Source organism: Camelus bactrianus, chromosome 28 (genome assembly GCF_048773025.1).
Source record: "Camelus bactrianus isolate YW-2024 breed Bactrian camel chromosome 28, ASM4877302v1, whole genome shotgun sequence".
Classification (NCBI taxonomy): Eukaryota; Metazoa; Chordata; class Mammalia; order Artiodactyla; family Camelidae; genus Camelus; species Camelus bactrianus.
This window is the reverse complement of record NC_133566.1, coordinates 1561037-1580164: the sequence shown is the minus strand read 5'-3', so window position 1 is coordinate 1580164 and position 19128 is coordinate 1561037.

Below are 19128 nucleotides of genomic sequence, written 5' to 3'. Positions count from 1 at the left end.
CACACACACTAATATCTCAGAACTCAGCATGAGGAGAGACGTTTGTTCACCTAGGAGAAAGGGAAGTTTTACAGGAGAAACATATACTCTGGGTTCTGAGACTCTTTCCTAGTGCTGGATAGAAGTTCCTGCAGTTTTCACTGTAAAACCGGGTTTGAGCTAGTACCTCCCCATATAAAAGTATGGAGTGTATTTTGCAACTGAAAAGAAATTTTGTGTTCCCAACAAGCTAGGTGAAGTGCGGCTTTCACACACACATATCTCTCAGAACTGAGCATGTGGAGAGACGTTCGTTCACCTAGGACAAAAGAACGGTTTAAAGGAGAAACTATTACTCTGGGTTCTGAGAATGTTTCCTAGGGCCGGTTTCAAATTTCTGCAGTTATCACTGTAAAACCGTATTGGAGCTAGTACCTCCCCATATATATTTATGGAGTGTAGTTTACAACTGAAAAGAAACTTTGTGTTCCCAACAAGCTAGGTGAAGTACGGCTTTCACACACACTTATCTCTCAGAACTGAGCATGTGGAGAGACGTTCATTCATCTACCACAAAGAGAACGGGATGCAGGGGAAACTATTCTGTGGTTTATCAATCTGTTTCCTAGTGCCGTTTTGAAGTTCCTGCAGTTTTCATTGTAAAGGCGATTTGGAGGTAGTACCTCCCCTTATATATGTATGGATTGTGGATTGCAACTGAATACAAACTTTGTGTTCCCAACAAGCTAGGTGAAGTACGGCTTTCACACACATTTATCTCTCAGATCTGAGCATCTGGAGAGACGTTCATTCATTTAGCACATAGGGAAAGGGTTGTAGGGGAAACTTTTACTCTGGTTTCTCAGTGTGTTTCCTAGTGTCCGTTGGAAGTTCCTGCAGTTTTCTCTGTAAAACAGAGTTGGAGCTAGTACCTACCCATATATATATATGGATTGTATTTTGCAACTGAGAAGAATCTTTGCGTTCCCAACAAGCTAGGTGAAAGACGGCTTTCAAACACACTTATCTCTCAGAATAAAGCATGTGGAGGGACGTTCGTTCACCTAGCACAAATTGAACGTGTTGCAGGAGAAACTGTTTATCTGGGTTCTGAGTCTTTTTCCAAGGGCCTGTTTGAAGTTACTGCAGTTTTCACTGTTAAACACATTTGGAGGTAGAACCACCCCATATATTTGTATGGAGTGTAGTTTGCAACTGAAAAGAAACTTTGCGTTCTCAACAAGCTAGGTGAAGTATGGCTTTCACACACACTTATCTCTCAGAACTGAGCATGTGGAGAGACGTTCGTTCACCTAGGTCAAATGGACGTTTTACAGGAGAAACTTTTACTCTGGGTTCTGAGACTCTTTCCTAGTGCCGGATTGAAGTTCCTTCAGTTTTCACTCTAAAACGCAGTTGGAGCTAGTACCTCCCCATATAAAATTAAGGTGTGTAGTTTGCAACTGAAAAGAAACTTTGTGTTCCCAAGAATCTAGGTGAAGTACGGCTTTCAGTCACACTTCTCTCTCAGAACAGAGCAAGTGGAGAGAATTTCGTTCATCCAGCACAATGGGAACGGGTAGCTGGGGAAAGTGTTACTCCTGGTTCTCAGTCTGTTTCCTAGAGCCCGTTTGAAGTTCCTGCAGTTTTCACTGTAAATCCGAGTTGGAGCTAGTACCTCCCCTTATATATGTATGGAGTGTAGTTTGAAACTGAAAAGAAACTTTGTTTTTCCAACAAGCTTGGTTAAGTGCGGCTTTCACACACACTTATCTCTCAGAACTGAGCATGTGGAGAGACGTACGTTCACCTAGGACATAGGAACGTTTTAAAGGAGAAACTATTTCTCTGGGTTCTGAGAATGTTTCCTAGGGCCGGTTTCAAATTTCTGCAGTTATCACTGTAAAACCGTATTGGAGCTAGTACCTCCCCATATATATTTATGGATTGTAGTTTACAACTGAAAAGAAACTTTGTGTTCCCAACAAGCTAGGTGAAGTACGGCTTTCACACACGTTTATCTCTCAGATCTGAGCATCTGGAGAGATGTTCATTCATTTAGCACAAAGGGAACGGGTTGCAGGGGAAACATTTACTCTGGTTTCTCTGTGTCTTACCTAGTGTCCGTTGGAAGTTCCTGCAGTTTTCTCTGTAAAACTGAGTTGGAGCTAGTACTTACCCATATATATATATGGATTGTAGTTTGCAACTGAGAAGAATCTTTGCGTTCCCAACAAGCTAGGTGAAAGACGGCTTTCAAACACACTAATGTCTCAGAATAAAGCATGTGGAGTGACGTTCGTTCACCTAGCACAAAGTGAACGTTTTGCAGGAGAAACTGTTTATCTGGGTTCTGAGTCTGTTTCCTAGTGCCTGTTTGAAGTTACTGCAGTTTTCACTGTTAAACACATTTGGAGGTAGAACCACCCCATATATTTGTATGGAGTGTAGTTTGCAACTGAAAAGAATCTTTGCGTTCTCAACAAGCTAGGTGAAGTATGGCTTTCACACACACTTATCTCTCAGAACTGAGCATATGGAGAGACGTTCGTTCACCTAGGACAAATGGACGATTTACAGGAGAAACTTTTACTCTGGGTTCTGAGACTCTTTCCTAGTGCCGGATTGAAGTTCCTGCATTTTTCACTCTAAAACCCAATTGGAGCTAGTACCTCCCCATATAAATTTAAGGTGTGTAGTTTGCAACTGAAAAGAAACTTTGTGTTCCCAAGAATCTCGGTGAACTACGGCTTTCAGTCACACTTCTCTCTCAGAACAGAGCAAGTGGAGAGAATTTCGTTCATCCAGCTCAATGGGAACGGGTAGCTGGGGAAAGTGTTACTCCTGGTTCTCAGTCTGTTTCCTAGAGCCGGTTTGAAGTTCCTGCAGTTTTCACTGTAAATCCGAGTTGGAGCTAGTACCTCCCCTTATATATTTATGGAGTGTAGTTTGAAACTGAAAAGAAACTTTGTTTTTCCAACAAGCTTTGTGAAGGTCGGCTTTCACACAAAATTATCTCTCAGAACTGAGCATGTGGAGAGACGTTCGTTAACCTAGGACAAAGGGAACGGTTTGAAGAGAAAATTTTACTCAGCATTCTCAGTCTGTTTCCTAGTTCCGGGTTGAAAATCCTGCTATTTTCACTGTAAAACTGATTTGAGCTTGTAACTCCGCATGTATATATATGGAGTGTGTTTTGCAACTGAAAAGAAACTTTGTGTTCCCGACAAGCTAGGTGAAGGACGCCTTTCACACACACTTACCTCTCAGAACTGAGCATGTGGAGAGACGTTCATTCATCTAGCACAAAGGGAACAATTTGCAGTAGAAACTATTCTCTGGTTTCTCAATCTGTTTCCTAGTGCCGGTTTGAAGTTCCTGCCGTTTTCACTGTAAACCCGAGTTGGATCTAGTACATCCCCTTATATATGTATGGTTTGTGGTTTGCAACTGAATAGAGTCTTTGTGTTCCCCACAAGCTAGTTGAAGGACGGCTTCCACACACACTTATCTCTCAGATCTGAGCATCTGGAATGACGTTCATTCATCTAGCACAAAGAGAACGGTTGGCAGGTGAATATTTTACTCTGGTTTCTCAGTGTTTTTCCTCGTGTTGTTTGGAAGTTCCTGCAGTTTTCTCAGTAAACCGATTTGGAGCTTGTACCTACCCATATATATATGTTGAGTGTAGTTTGCAACTGAGAAGAATCTTTGTGTTCCCAAGAAGATATGTGAACGACGGCTTTCACACTCACATATCCCTCAGACCTGAGCATGTGGAGAGACATTCGTTCACCTAGCACAAAGTGAACGTGTTGCAGGAGAAAATGTTTATCTGGGTTCTGAGTGTGTTTCCTAGTGCCGATTTGAATTTCCTGCAGTTTTCACTGTAAAACCCATTTGGAACTAGTACCAACCCATATATTTGTATCTAGTGTAGTTTGCAACTGAAAAGAATCTTTGCGTTCTCAACAAGCTAGGTGAAGTTTGGCTTTCACACACAATTATCTCTCAGAACTGAGCATGTGGAGTGATGTTCGTTCATGTAGCACAAAGGGGACGGGATGCAGGGGAAACTATTCTCTGGTTTCTCAATCTGTTTAATAGTGCCGGTTTGAAGTTCCTGCAGTTTTCACTGTAAACCCGAGTTGGAGCTAGAACCTCCCCTTATATATGTATGGTTTGTGGTTTGCTACTGAATAGAGTCTTTGTGTTCCCAAAAAGCTAGTTGAAGGACGGCTTCCACATACACTTATCTCTCAGATCTGAGCATCTGGAATGACGTTCATTCATCTAGCACAAAGAGAACGGTTGGCAGGTGAATATTTTACTCTGGTTTCTCAGTGTTTTTCCTCGTGTTGTTTGGAAGTTCCTGCAGTTTTCTCAGTAAACCGATTTGGAGCTTGTACCTACCCATATATATATGTTGAGTGTAGTTTGCAACTGAGAAGAATCTTTGTGTTCCCAAGAAGATATGTGAACGACGGCTTTCACACTCACATATCCCTCAGACCTGAGCATGTGGAGAGACATTCGTTCACCTAGCACAAAGTGAACGTGTTGCAGGAGAAAATGTTTATCTGGGTTCTGAGTGTGTTTCCTAGTGCCGATTTGAATTTCCTGCAGTTTTCACTGTAAAACCCATTTGGAACTAGTACCAACCCATATATTTGTATCTAGTGTAGTTTGCAACTGAAAAGAATCTTTGCGTTCTCAACAAGCTAGGTGAAGGTTGGCTTTCACACACAATTATCTCTCAGAACTGAGCATGTGGAGTGATGTTCGTTCATGTAGCACAAAGGGGACGGGATGCAGGGGAAACTATTCTCTGGTTTCTCAATCTGTTTAATAGTGCCGGTTTGAAGTTCCTGCAGTTTTCACTGTATACCCGAGTTGGAGCTAGAACCTCCCCTTATATATGTATGGATTGTGGTAAGCAACTGAATAGAAAATTTTGTTCCCAACAAGCTAGTTGAAGGACGGCTTTCACACACATTTATCTCTCAGAACTGAGCATGTGGAGAGACGTTCATTCACCTAGGACAAATGGACGGTTTACAGGAGAAATTTTAACTCTGGGTTCTGAGGCTCTTTACTAATGCCGGATTGATGTTCCTGCAGTTTTCACTCTAAAATCCAGTTGGAGCTAGTGCCTCCCCATATATTAGTAAGGAGTGTAGTTTGTAACTGAAAAGAAACTTTGTGTTCCCAAGAAGCAAGGTGAAGGACTGCTTTCAGTCACACTTCTCTCTCAGAACAGAGCAAGTGGAGAGAAGTTCGTTCATCCAGCACAATGGGAACGGGTAGCTGGGGAAAGTGTTATTCCGGGTTCTCAGTCTGTTTCCTAGAGCCAGTTTGAAGTTCCAGCAGTTTTCACTGTAAATCCGATTTGGAGCTAGTACCTCCCCATATATATTTAAGGAGTGTACTTTTCAACTGATAAGAAACTTTGTGTTCCCAACAAGCTAGGTCAACGTCGTCTTTCACACACACTTAACTCCAGAACTGAGCATGTGTAGAGACGTTCGTTAACCTAGGACAAAGGGAACGGTTTACAGGAGAAACATTTACTCTTGGTTCAGAGACTGTTTCCTAGTGCCGGTTTGAAGTTCCTGCAGTTTTCATTGTAAAACATATTTGGAGCTAGTATTTTCCCATATATATTTATGGATTGTAGTTTGCAACTTAAAATAAACTTTGTGTTCCCAACAAGCTAGATGAAGGACGGCTTTCATACACACTTATCTCTCAGAAGTGAGCATGTGGATAGACGTTCTTTCATCTAGCACAAAGGGAACGGTTTGAAGAGAAAATTTTACTCAGCATTCTCAGTCTGTTTCCTAGTCCCGGATTCAAATTCCTGCAGTTTTCACTGTAAAACCGATTTGAGCTTGTACGTCCGCATGTATATGTATGGATTGTGTTTTGCAACTGAAAAGAAACTTTGTGTTCCAAGCAAGCTAGATTAAGTACGGCTTTCACACACACTTATCTCTCAGAACAGAGCATGTGGAGAGATTTTCGTTCACATAGCACAAAGGGAACGGTTTGCAGGAGAAATTTTACTCTGGTTTCTCACTCTGTTTCCTATTGCCAGTTTGAAGTTCCAGCAGTTTTCAATTTAAAACCGAGTTGGAGCTAGTACCTCCCCAAATATATATATGGAGTGTAGTTTGCTACAGAAAAGAAACTATGTGTTCCCAACAAGCTTTTTGATGGACGGCATTCACACACACTTATCCCTCAGAACTGAGCATGTGGATAGACGTTCGTTCACCTAGCACAAATGGAACGGGTTGAAGACGAAATTTTACTCAGCTTTCTCAGTCTGTTTCCTAATGCCGGATTGAAATTAGTGCTAATTCACTAAAAACCGATTTGAGCTAGTACTTCCCAATGTATATGTATGGAGTGTATTTTGCAACTGAAAAGAAAATTTGTGTTCCCAGCAAAATAGGTGAAGGATGGCTTTCACACACCCTTATCTCTCAGAACTGAGCATGAGGTGAGACGTTCATTCATCTAGCACAAAGGGAGTGGGTTGCAGGAGAAAGTAATTTCTGGTTTTTCAATCTGATTTCTAGTGCCGGTTTGAGGTTCCTGCAGTTTTCACTGTAAACTCGAGTTGGAGTTTGTACCTCACCTTATATATGAATGGATTGTTGTTTGCAGCTGAATAGATACTTTGTCTTCCCAATAAGCTAGGTGAAGGACGGCTTTCCAACACACTTAATTCTCTGATCTGAGCATCTGGAGAGACGTTCATTCATCTACCACAAAAGGAGCGGGTTGCCGGGGAAACTTTGTATCTGGTTTCTCTGTGTGTTTCCTAGTGTCTGTTGGAAGTTCCTGCAGTTTTCTCTGTAAAATCGAGTTGGAGCTAGTTTCGACCCATATAAATTTATGGAGTGTAGTTAGCAACTGAGAAGATTATTTGTGTTCCCAACAATCTAGGTGTACGAAGGATTTCACACACACCTATTTCTCAGAACTGAGCATGTGGAGAGACGTTCGTTTATGTAGCACAAAGGGAAAGGTTTGCAGGGGAAACTTGTACTCTGGTTTCTCAGTCAGTTTCCTAGTGCCGGTTTTAAGTTCCTGCAGTTTTCATTGTAAAACCGAGTTGGAGGTAGTACATACCTATATATATATATGCATTATAGTTTGAAATTGGAAAGAAACTTTGTGTTCCCAAGAAGCTAGGTGAAATACGGCTTTCACTCACACTTATCTCTCAGAACAGAGCAAGTGGAGAGATATTCGTTCATCCAGCACAATGGGAACGGGTACCTGGGAAAGTTTTACTCCGGATTCTCAATCTGTTTCCTAGAGCCGGTTTGAAGTTCCTGCATTTTTCACTGTAAATCCGAGTTGGAGCTAGTACCTCCCCATATATATGTATGGAGTGTAGTTTGCAACTGAAAAGAAACTTTGTGTTTCCAAAAAGCTGTGTGAAGGTCAGCTTTCACACACAACTATCTCTCAGAACTGAGCATGTGGAGAGACGTTCGTTCACATAGGACAAAGGGAAGTTTTACAGGAGAAACTTTTACTCTGGGTTCTGAGACTGTTTCCTAGTGCCGGATTGAAGTTCCTGCAGTTTACACTGTAAAACCGATTTGAGCTAGTACCTCCCCATATATATGTATGGAGTGTAGTTTGCAACTGAAAAAAATCTTTGTGTTCCCAACAAGCTAGGTGAAGGACGGCTTTCACGTACAGTTATCTCTGAGAACTGAGCATGAGGAGAGACGTTCATTCTTCTAGCACAAAGGTAGCGGGTGGCAGGAGAATCTATTGTCTGGATTCTCTATCTGTTTTCTTGTGCCTGTTTGACGTTCCTGCAGTTTTCACTGTAACCCGAGTTGGAGCTCTTACCTCCCCTTATATATGTATGGATTGTGGTTGGCAACTGAATAGAAACTTTGTATTCCCAACAAGCTAGGTGAAGGACGGCTTTCAGACACACTTATCTCTCTGATCTGAGCATCTGGAGAGACGTTCATTCATCTAGCACAAAGGGAACGGGTTGCAGGGGAAACTTTTACTCTGGTATCTCAGTGTGTTTCCTAGTGTCGGTTTTAAGTTCCTGCAGTTTTCTCTGTAAAACCGAGCTGGAGCTAGCCCCAACCCTTATATAATTATGGAGTGTAGTTTGCAACTGAAAAGAATCTTTGTGTTCCCAACAAGCTAGGTGAAGGACGGCTTTCTCACACAGTTATCCTTGAGAACTGAGCATGTGGAGAGACTTTCGTTCACCTAGCACAAATTGAATGGGTTGCAGGGAAAACTGTTTCTCTCGGTTCTGCGTGTGTTTCCTAGTGCCGATCTGAAGTTCCAGCAGTTTTCTCTGTAAAACCGAGTTGGAGCTAGTACCTCCCCATATATATGTATGGAATGTAGTTTGCAACTGAAAAGAAACTTTGTGTTCCCAACAAGCTAGTTGAAGGGCGTCTTTCACACACACTTATCTCTAGAACTGAGCATGTGTAGAGACGTTCGTTCATCTAGCACAAAGAGAACGGGTTGCAGGGGAAATTTTACTAAGCTTTTTCAGTCTGTTTCCTAGTGCCGTATTGAAGTTCCTGCAGTTTTCACTGTAAAATACATTAGGAGCTTGGACTTCCCCATATATATGTATGGAGTGTAGTTTGCAAATTAAAAGAATCTTTGTGTTCCCAACAAGCTATGTGAAGTGCGGCTTTCACACACATATATCTCTCAGAACTGAGCATGTGGAGAACTTTCGTTCACCTAGCACAAAGTGAACGTGTTGCAGGAGAAACTGTTTCTCTGGGTTCTGAGTCTGTTTCCTAGTGCCGGTTTGAATTTCCTGCACTTTTCACTGTAAAACCTAGTTGGAGCTAGTAGCACCCATATATATATACGGAGTGTAGTTTGCAACTGAAAAGAAACTTTGCGTTCTCTTCAAGCTAGTTGAAGGATTGCTTTCACACACAATTATCTCTCAGAACTGAGCATGTGGAGAGACGATCGTTCATCCAGCACAATGGGAATGGTTAGCATGTGAAACTGTTACTCTGTTTTCTCAGTCTGTTTCCTAGAGCCGGTTTGAAGTTCCTGCAATTTTCACTGTAAAACCGAATTGGAGCTAGTACCTCCACATACATATGTATGGAGTGTTGTTTGAAAATGAAAAGAAACTTTGTTTTCCCAACATGCTAGGTGAAGGACGGCTTTCATACACACTTATCTCTCAGATCTGAGCATGTGGAGAGACGTTCGTTCACCTAGGACAAAGGGAATGGTTTACAGGAGAAACTTGTACTCGGGGTTCTGAGACTGTTTCCTAGTGCTGGATTGAAGTTCCTGCAGTTTTCACTGTAAAACCTAGTTGGAGCTAGTACCTCCCCATATATATGTATGGAGTGTAGTTTGCAACAGAAAAGAAACTTTGTGTTCCCAACAAGTTTGTTGATATATGGCTTTCACACACACTAATCTCTCAGAACTGAGCATGTGGACAGACGTTCATTCATCTAGCACAAAGGGAGCGGGTTGCAGGGAAAGTATTGTCTGGTTTCTCAATCTGTTTTCTAGTGCCGGTTAGAAGTTCCTGTAGTTTTCACTGTAAACCGGGTTTGGAGCTAGTACCTCCCCTTACATATGTATGGATTGTGGTTTGCAACTTAATAGAAACTTTGTGTTCCCAACAAGCTATGTGAAGTAGGCTTTCACACACATTTATCTCTCAGAACTGAGCATCTGTAGAGACGTTCATTCATCTAGCACAAAGGGGACGTGTTGCAGGGGAAACTTTTACCCTGGTTTCTCAGTGTGTTTCCTAGTGTCCGTTGGAAGTTCCTGCAATTTTCTCTGTTAAACCGTGTTGGAGCTACTACCTACCCATATATATTTGTGGAATGTAGTTTGCAACTGAGAAGTATCTTTGTGTTCCCAACAAGCTAGGTGAAGGACGGCTTTCACACACAATTATCACTCAGAATTGAGCATGTGGAGAGACGTTCGTTCACCTAGCAAAAAGTGAAAGGGTTGCAGGATAAACTTTTTCTCTGGGTTCTGAGTCTGTTTCGTAGTGTCGGTTTGAAGTTCCTGCTTTTTTCACTGTAAAACACAGTTGGAGCTAGTACCACCCCTTATAAATGTATGGAGTGTTGTTTGCAACTGAAAAGAAACTTTGCGTTCTCAACAAGCTAGGTGAAGAATGGCTTTCACACACAATTATCTCTCAGAACTGAGCATGTGGAGAGACGTTCGTTCATATAGCACAAAAGGAACGGGTTGCCGGGGAAACTATTCTCTGGTTTCTCAATCTGTTTCCTAGTGCCGGTTTGAAGTTCCTGCAGTTTTCACTGTAAACCCGAGTTGGAGCTAGATCCTCCCCTTATATATGTATGAATTGTGATATGCAACTGAATAGAAAATTTTATTCCCAACAAGCTAAGTGAAGTACGCCTTTCACATACTTTTATCTCTCAGATCTGAGCATCTGGAGAGACGTTCGTTCATTTAGCACAAAGGTAACCGGTTGAAGGGGAAACTTTTACTCTGGTTTATCAGTGTGTTTCCTAGTGTCCGTTGGAAGTTCCTGCAGTTTTCTCTGTAAAACTGAGTTGGAGCTAGTACCTACCCATATATATTTATGGAGTGTAGTTTGCAACTGAGAAGTATCTTTGTGTTCCCAACAAGCTAGGTGAAGGACGGCTTTCACACACACATATCTCTCAGAACTGAGCATGTGGAGAGACTTTCGTTCACCTAGGACAAATGGAACGTTTTACAGGAGAAATTTTTACTCTTGGTTCTGAGAATGTTTCCTACTGCCGGTTTCAAGTTCCTGCAGTTTTCACTGTAAAATCGAATTGGAGCTAGTACCTCCCCATATATATTTATGGAGTGTAGTTTGCAACTGAAAAGAAACATTGTGTTCCCAACAAGCTAGGTGAAGGACGGCTTTCACACACACTTATCTCTCAGAACTTTGCATGTGGAGAAACTTTCATTCATCTACCACAAAGGGAAAGGGATGCAGGGGAAACTATTCTCAGGTTTATCAATATGTTTCCTAGTGCCAGTTTTAAGTTCCTGTAGTTTTCATTGTAAATGCGAGTTGGAGCTAGTACCTCCCCTTATATAAGTATGGATTGTGGTTTGGAACTGAATAGAATGTTTGTGTTCCCAACAAGCTATGTGAAGGACGGCTTTCACACACACTTATCTCTCAGAACTGAGCATGTGGAGAGACGTTCGTTCAAATAGGACAAAGGGAAGTCTTACAGGAGAAACTTTTACTCTGGGTTCTGAGACTGTTTCCTAGTGCCGGATTGAAGTTCCTGCAGTTTACACTGTAAAACCGATTTGAGCTAGTACCTCCCCATATATATGTATGGAGTGTAGTTTGCAACTGAAAAGAAACTTTGTGTTCCCTACAAGCTTGGTGATGTACAGCTTTCACACACAATTGTCTCTCAGACCTGAGCATGTGGAGAGACTTTCATTCATCTAGCACATAGGGAGAGGGTTACAGGGGAAAGTATTGTCTGGTATCTCAATCTGTTTTCTAGTGCTGGTTTGAAGTTCCTGCAGTTTTCACTGTAATCCCGAGTTGGAGCTAGTTCCTCCCCTTATATATGTGTGGATTGTGGTTTGCAACTGAATAGAAACTTTGTATTCCCAACAAGCTAGGTGAAGGACGGCTTTCACACACACTTATCTCTCTGATCTGAGCATATGGAGAGACGTTCATTCATCTAGCACAAAGGGAACGGGTTGCAGGGGAAACTTTTACTAAGCTTTCTCAGTCTGCTTCCTAGTGCCGTATTGAAGTTCCTGCAGTTTACACTGTAAAACCGATTTGAGCTATTACCTCCCCATATATATGTATGGAGTGTATTTTGCAACTGAAAAGAAACTTTGTGTTTCCAAAAAGCTTTGTGAAGGTCGGCTTTCACACACAGTTTTCTCTCAGAACTGAGCATGTGGAGAGACATTCGTTCACATAGGACAAAGGGAACGGTTTACAGGAGAAACTTTTACTCTTGGTTCTGAGAATGTTTCCTAGTGCCGGTTTAAATTTCCTGCAGTTTTCACTGTAAAACCGATTTGGAGCTTGTACCTCCCCATATATATGTATGGAGTGGAGTTTGCAACTGTAAAGAAACTTTGTGTTCCCAAAAATCTAGGTGAAGGACGGCTTTCACACACACTTATCTCTCAGAACTGAGCATGTGGAGAGACGTTCGTTCATCTAGCATCAAGGGAATGGGCTGCAGGGGAAACTTTTACTCTGATTTCACAGTCTGTTTCCTAGTGCCGTTTTGAAGTTCCGGCAGTTTTCAGTGTTAAACCGATTTGAGCTAGTACCTAAGGATGTATATGTATGGAGTGTATTTTGCAACTGAAAAGAAACATTGTGTTCCCAGCAAGCTAGGTGAAGGACGGCTTTCTCACACAATTATCTCTCAGAACTTAACATGTGGAGAGATTTTGTTCACCTAGCACAAAGGGAACGGGTTGCAGGAGAAACTGTTTCTCTGGGTTCTGAGTCTGTTTCCAAGTGCTGGTTTGAAGTTCCTGCAGTTTTCACTGTAAAACCGAGTTGGAGATAGTACCTCCCCATATATATCTATGAAGTGTAATTTGCAACTGAAAAGAAACTTTGTGTTCCCAAAAAGTTAGGTGAAGGACGGCTTTCACACCCACATATCTCTCAGAACTGAGCATGTGGAGAGACGTTCGTTCATCAAGCACAAATGGAATGGGTTGCAGGGGAAATTTTACTAAGCTTTCTCAGTCTGTTTCCTAGTGCCTTATTGAAGTTCTTGCAGTTTTCACTGTAAAATTGATTTGAGCTCGTACCTCACCTTATAAATATATGGAGTGTAGTTTGCACTTAAAAGAAGCTATGTGTTCCCGACAAGCCAGGTGAAGGACGCCTTTCACACACACTTATCTCTCAGAACTGAGCATGTGGAGAGACGTTCGTTCACCTAGGGCAAATGGACGGTTTACAGGAGAAACATTTACTCTGGGTTTTGAGAGTCTTTCCAAGTGCCGGATTAAAGTTCCTGCAGTTTTCACTCTAAAACCCAGTTGGAGCTTTACCTCCCCATATATGTGTTAGGAGTGTAGTTTGCAACTGAAAAGAAACTTTGTGTTCCCAAGAAGCTAGGTGAAGGACGGCTTTCACTCACACTTATCTCTCAGAACAGAGCAAGTGGAGAGATATTCGTTCATCCAGCACAATGGGAACGGGTACCTGGGAAAGTTTTACTCTGGATTCTCAGTCGGTTTCCTAGAGCCGGTTTGAAGTTCCTGCATTTTTCACTGTAAATCCGAGTTGGAGCTAGTACCTCCCCATATATATGTATGGAGTGTAGTTTGCAACTGAAAAGAAACTTTGTGTTTCCAAAAAGCTATGTGAAGTTCAGCTTTCACACACAGTTATCTCTCAGAACTTAGCATGTGGAGAGACGTTCGTTCACATAGGACAAAGGGAAGTTTTACAGGAGAAACTTTTACTCTGGGTTCTGAGACTGTTTCCTAGTGCCGGATTGAAGTTCCTGCAGTTTACACTGTAAAACCGATTTGAGCTAGTACCTCCCCATATATATGTATGGAGTGTAGTTTGCAACTGAAAAAAATCTTTGTGTTCCCAACAAGCTAGGTGAAGGACGGCTTTCACGTACAGTTATCTCTGAGAACTGAGCATGTGGAGAGACGTTCATTCTTCTAGCACAAAGGTAGCGGGTTGCAGGAGAATCTATTGTCTTGTTTCTCAATCTGTTTTCTTGTGCCAGTTTGACGTTCCTGCAGTTTTCACTGTAACCCGAGTTGGAGCTCTTACCTCCCCTTATATATGTATGGATTGTGGTTGGCAACTGAATAGAAACTTTGTATTCCCAACAAGCTAGGTGAAGGACGGCTTTCAGACACACTTATCTCTCTGATCTGAGCATCTGGAGAGACGTTCATTCATCTAGCACAAAGGGAACGGGTTGCAGGGGAAACTTTTACTCTGGTATCTCAGTGTGTTTCCTAGTGTCGGTTTTAAGTTCCTGCAGTTTTCTCTGTAAAACCGAGCTGGAGCTAGCCCCAACCCTTATATAATTATGGAGTGTAGTTTGCAACTGAAAAGAATCTTTGTGTTCCCAACAAGCTAGGTGAAGGACGGCTTTCTCACACAGTTATCCTTGAGAACTGAGCATGTGGAGAGACTTTCGTTCACCTAGCACAAATTGAATGGGTTGCAGGGAAAACTGTTTCTCTCGGTTCTGCGTGTGTTTCCTAGTGCCGATCTGAAGTTCCAGCAGTTTTCTCTGTAAAACCGAGTTGGAGCTAGTACCTCCCCATATATATGTATGGAATGTAGTTTGCAACTGAAAAGAAACTTTGTGTTCCCAACAAGCTAGTTGAAGGGCGTCTTTCACACACACTTATCTCTAGAACTGAGCATGTGTAGAGACGTTCGTTCATCTAGCACAAAGAGAACGGGTTGCAGGGGAAATTTTACTAAGCTTTTTCAGTCTGTTTCCTAGTGCCGTATTGAAGTTCCTTCAGTTTTCACTGTAAAATACATTAGGAGCTTGGACTTCCCCATATATATGTATGGAGTGTAGTTTGCAAATTAAAAGAATCTTTGTGTTCCCAACAAGCTATGTGAAGTGCGGCTTTCACACACATATATCTCTCAGAACTGAGCATGTGGAGAACTTTCGTTCACCTAGCACAAAGTGAACGTGTTGCAGGAGAAACTGTTTCTCTGGGTTCTGAGTCTGTTTCCTAGTGCCGGTTTGAATTTCCTGCACTTTTCACTGTAAAACCTAGTTGGAGCTAGTAGCACCCATATATATATACGGAGTGTAGTTTGCAACTGAAAAGAAACTTTGCGTTCTCTTCAAGCTAGTTGAAGGATTGCTTTCACACACAATTATCTCTCAGAACTGAGCATGTGGAGAGACGATCGTTCATCCAGCACAATGGGAATGGTTAGCATGTGAAACTGTTACTCTGTTTTCTCAGTCTGTTTCCTAGAGCCGGTTTGAAGTTCCTGCAATTTTCACTGTAAAACCGAATTGGAGCTAGTACCTCCACATACATATGTATGGAGTGTTGTTTGAAAATGAAAAGAAACTTTGTTTTCCCAACATGCTAGGTGAAGGACGGCTTTCATACACACTTATCTCTCAGATCTGAGCATGTGGAGAGACGTTCGTTCACCTAGGACAAAGGGAATGGTTTACAGGAGAAACTTGTACTCGGGGTTCTGAGACTGTTTCCTAGTGCTGGATTGAAGTTCCTGCAGTTTTCACTGTAAAACCTAGTTGGAGCTAGTACCTCCCCATATATATGTATGGAGTGTAGTTTGCAACAGAAAAGAAACTTTGTGTTCCCAACAAGTTTGTTGATATATGGCTTTCACACACACTAATCTCTCAGAACTGAGCATGTGGACAGACGTTCATTCATCTAGCACAAAGGGAGCGGGTTGCAGGGAAAGTATTGTCTGGTTTCTCAATCTGTTTTCTAGTGCCGGTTAGAAGTTCCTGTAGTTTTCACTGTAAACCGGGTTTGGAGCTAGTACCTCCCCTTACATATGTATGGATTGTGGTTTGCAACTTAATAGAAACTTTGTGTTCCCAACAAGCTATGTGAAGTAGGCTTTCACACACATTTATCTCTCAGAACTGAGCATCTGTAGAGACGTTCATTCATCTAGCACAAAGGGGACGTGTTGCAGGGGAAACTTTTACCCTGGTTTCTCAGTGTGTTTCCTAGTGTCCGTTGGAAGTTCCTGCAATTTTCTCTGTTAAACCGTGTTGGAGCTAGTACCTACCCATATATATTTGTGGAATGTAGTTTGCAACTGAGAAGTATCTTTGTGTTCCCAACAAGCTAGGTGAAGGACGGCTTTCACACACAATTATCACTCAGAATTGAGCATGTGGAGAGACGTTCGTTCACCTAGCAAAAAGTGAAAGGGTTGCAGGAGAAACTTTTTCTCTGGGTTCTGAGTCTGTTTCGTAGTGTCGGTTTGAAGTTCCTGCTTTTTTCACTGTAAAACACATTTGGAGCTAGTACCACCCCTTATAAATGTATGGAGTGTTGTTTGCAACTGAAAAGAAACTTTGCGTTCTCAACAAGCTAGGTGAAGAATGGCTTTCACACACAACTATCTCTCAGAACTGAGCATGTGGAGAGACGTTCGTTCATATAGCACAAAAGGAACGGGTTGCCGGGGAAACTATTCTCTGGTTTCTCAATCTGTTTCCTAGTGCCGGTTTGAAGTTCCTGCAGTTTTCACTGTAAACCCGAGTTGGAGCTAGATCCTCCCCTTATATATGTATGAATTGTGATATGCAACTGAATAGAAAATTTTATTCCCAACAAGCTAAGTGAAGTACGCCTTTCACATACTTTTATCTCTCAGATCTGAGCATCTGGAGAGACGTTCGTTCATTTAGCACAAAGGTAACCGGTTGAAGGGGAAACTTTTACTCTGGTTTATCAGTGTGTTTCCTAGTGTCCGTTGGAAGTTCCTGCAGTTTTCTCTGTAAAACTGAGTTGGAGCTAGTACCTACCCATATATATTTATGGAGTGTAGTTTGCAACTGAGAAGTATCTTTGTGTTCCCAACAAGCTAGGTGAAGGACGGCTTTCACACACACATATCTCTCAGAACTGAGCATGTGGAGAGACTTTCGTTCACCTAGGACAAATGGAACGTTTTACAGGAGAAATTTTTACTCTTGGTTCTGAGAATGTTTCCTACTGCCGGTTTCAAGTTCCTGCAGTTTTCACTGTAAAATCGAATTGGAGCTAGTACCTCCCCATATATATTTATGGAGTGTAGTTTGCAACTGAAAAGAAACATTGTGTTCCCAACAAGCTAGGTGAAGGACGGCTTTCACACACACTTATCTCTCAGAACTTTGCATGTGGAGAAACTTTCATTCATCTACCACAATGGGAAAGGGATGCAGGGGAAACTATTCTCAGGTTTATCAATATGTTTCCTAGTGCCAGTTTTAAGTTCCTGTAGTTTTCATTGTAAATGCGAGTTGGAGCTAGTACCTCCCCTTATATAAGTATGGATTGTGGTTTGGAACTGAATAGAATGTTTGTGTTCCCAACAAGCTATGTGAAGGACGGCTTTCACACACACTTATCTCTCAGAACTGAGCATGTGGAGAGACGTTCGTTCAAATAGGACAAAGGGAAGTCTTACAGGAGAAACTTTTACTCTGGGTTCTGAGACTGTTTCCTAGTGCCGGATTGAAGTTCCTGCAGTTTACACTGTAAAACCGATTTGAGCTAGTACCTCCCCATATATATGTATGGAGTGTAGTTTGCAACTGAAAAGAAACTTTGTGTTCCCTACAAGCTTGGTGATGTACAGCTTTCACACACAATTGTCTCTCAGACCTGAGCATGTGGAGAGACTTTCATTCATCTAGCACATAGGGAGAGGGTTACAGGGGAAAGTATTGTCTGGTATCTCAATCTGTTTTCTAGTGCTGGTTTGAAGTTCCTGCAGTTTTCACTGTAATCCCGAGTTGGAGCTAGTTCCTCCCCTTATATATGTGTGGATTGTGGTTTGCAACTGAATAGAAACTTTGTATTCCCAACAAGCTAGGTGAAGGACGGCTTTCACACACACTTATCTCTCTGATCTGAGCATATGGAGAGACGTTCATTCATCTAGCACAAAGGGAACGGGTTGCAGGGGAAACTTTTACTAAGCTTTCTCAGTCTGCTTCCTAGTGCCGTATTGAAGTTCCTGCAGTTTACACTGTAAAACCGATTTGAGCTATTACCTCCCCATATATATGTATGGAGTGTATTTTGCAACTGAAAAGAAACTTTGTGTTTCCAAAAAGCTTTGTGAAGGTCGGCTTTCACACACAGTTTTCTCTCAGAACTGAGCATGTGGAGAGACATTCGTTCACATAGGACAAAGGGAACGGTTTACAGGAGAAACTTTTACTCTTGGTTCTGAGAATGTTTCCTAGTGCCGGTTTAAATTTCCTGCAGTTTTCACTGTAAAACCGATTTGGAGCTTGTACCTCCCCATATATATGTATGGAGTGGAGTTTGCAACTGTAAAGAAACTTTGTGTTCCCAAAAATCTAGGTGAAGGACGGCTTTCACACACACTTATCTCTCAGAACTGAGCATGTGGAGAGACGTTCGTTCATCTAGCATCAAGGGAACGGGCTGTAGGGGAAACTTTTACTCTGATTTCACAGTCTGTTTCCTAGTGCCGTTTTGAAGTTCCGGCAGTTTTCAGTGTTAAACCGATTTGAGCTAGTACCTCAGGATGTATATGTATGGAGTGTATTTTGCAACTGAAAAGAAACATTGTGTTCCCAGCAAGCTAGGTGAAGGATGGCTTTCTCACACAATTATCTCTCAGAACTTAACATGTGGAGAGATTTTGTTCACCTAGCACAAAGGGAACGGGTTGCAGGAGAAACTGTTTCTCTGGGTTCTGAGTCTGTTTCCAAGTGCTGGTTTGAAGTTCCTGCAGTTTTCACTGTAAAACCGAGTTGGAGATAGTACCTCCCCATATATATCTATGAAGTGTAATTTGCAACTGAAAAGAAACTTTGTGTTCCCAAAAAGTTAGGTGAAGGACGGCTTTCACACCCACATATCTCTCAGAACTGAGCATGTGGAGAGACGTTCGTTCATCAAGCACAAATGGAATGGGATGCAGGGGAAATTTTACTAAGCTTTCTCAGTCTGTTTCCTAGTGCCTTATTGAAGTTCTTGCAGTTTTCACTGTAAAATTGATTTGAGCTCGTACCTCACCTTATAAATATATGGAGTGTAGTTTGCACTTAAAAGAAGCTATGTGTTCCCGACAAGCCAGGTGAAGGACGCCTTTCACACACACTTATCTCTCAGAACTGAGCATGTGGAGAGAAGTTCGTTCACCTAGGGCAAATGGACGGTTTACAGGAGAAACATTTACTCTGGGTTTTGAGAGTCTTTCCAAGTGCCGGATTAAAGTTCCTGCAGTTTTCACTCTAAAACCCAGTTGGAGCTTGTACCTCCCCATATATGTGTTAGGAGTGTAGTTTGCAACTGAAAAGAAACTTTGTGTTCCCAAGAAGCTAGGTGAAGGACGGCTTTCACTCACACTTATCTCTCAGAACAGAGCAA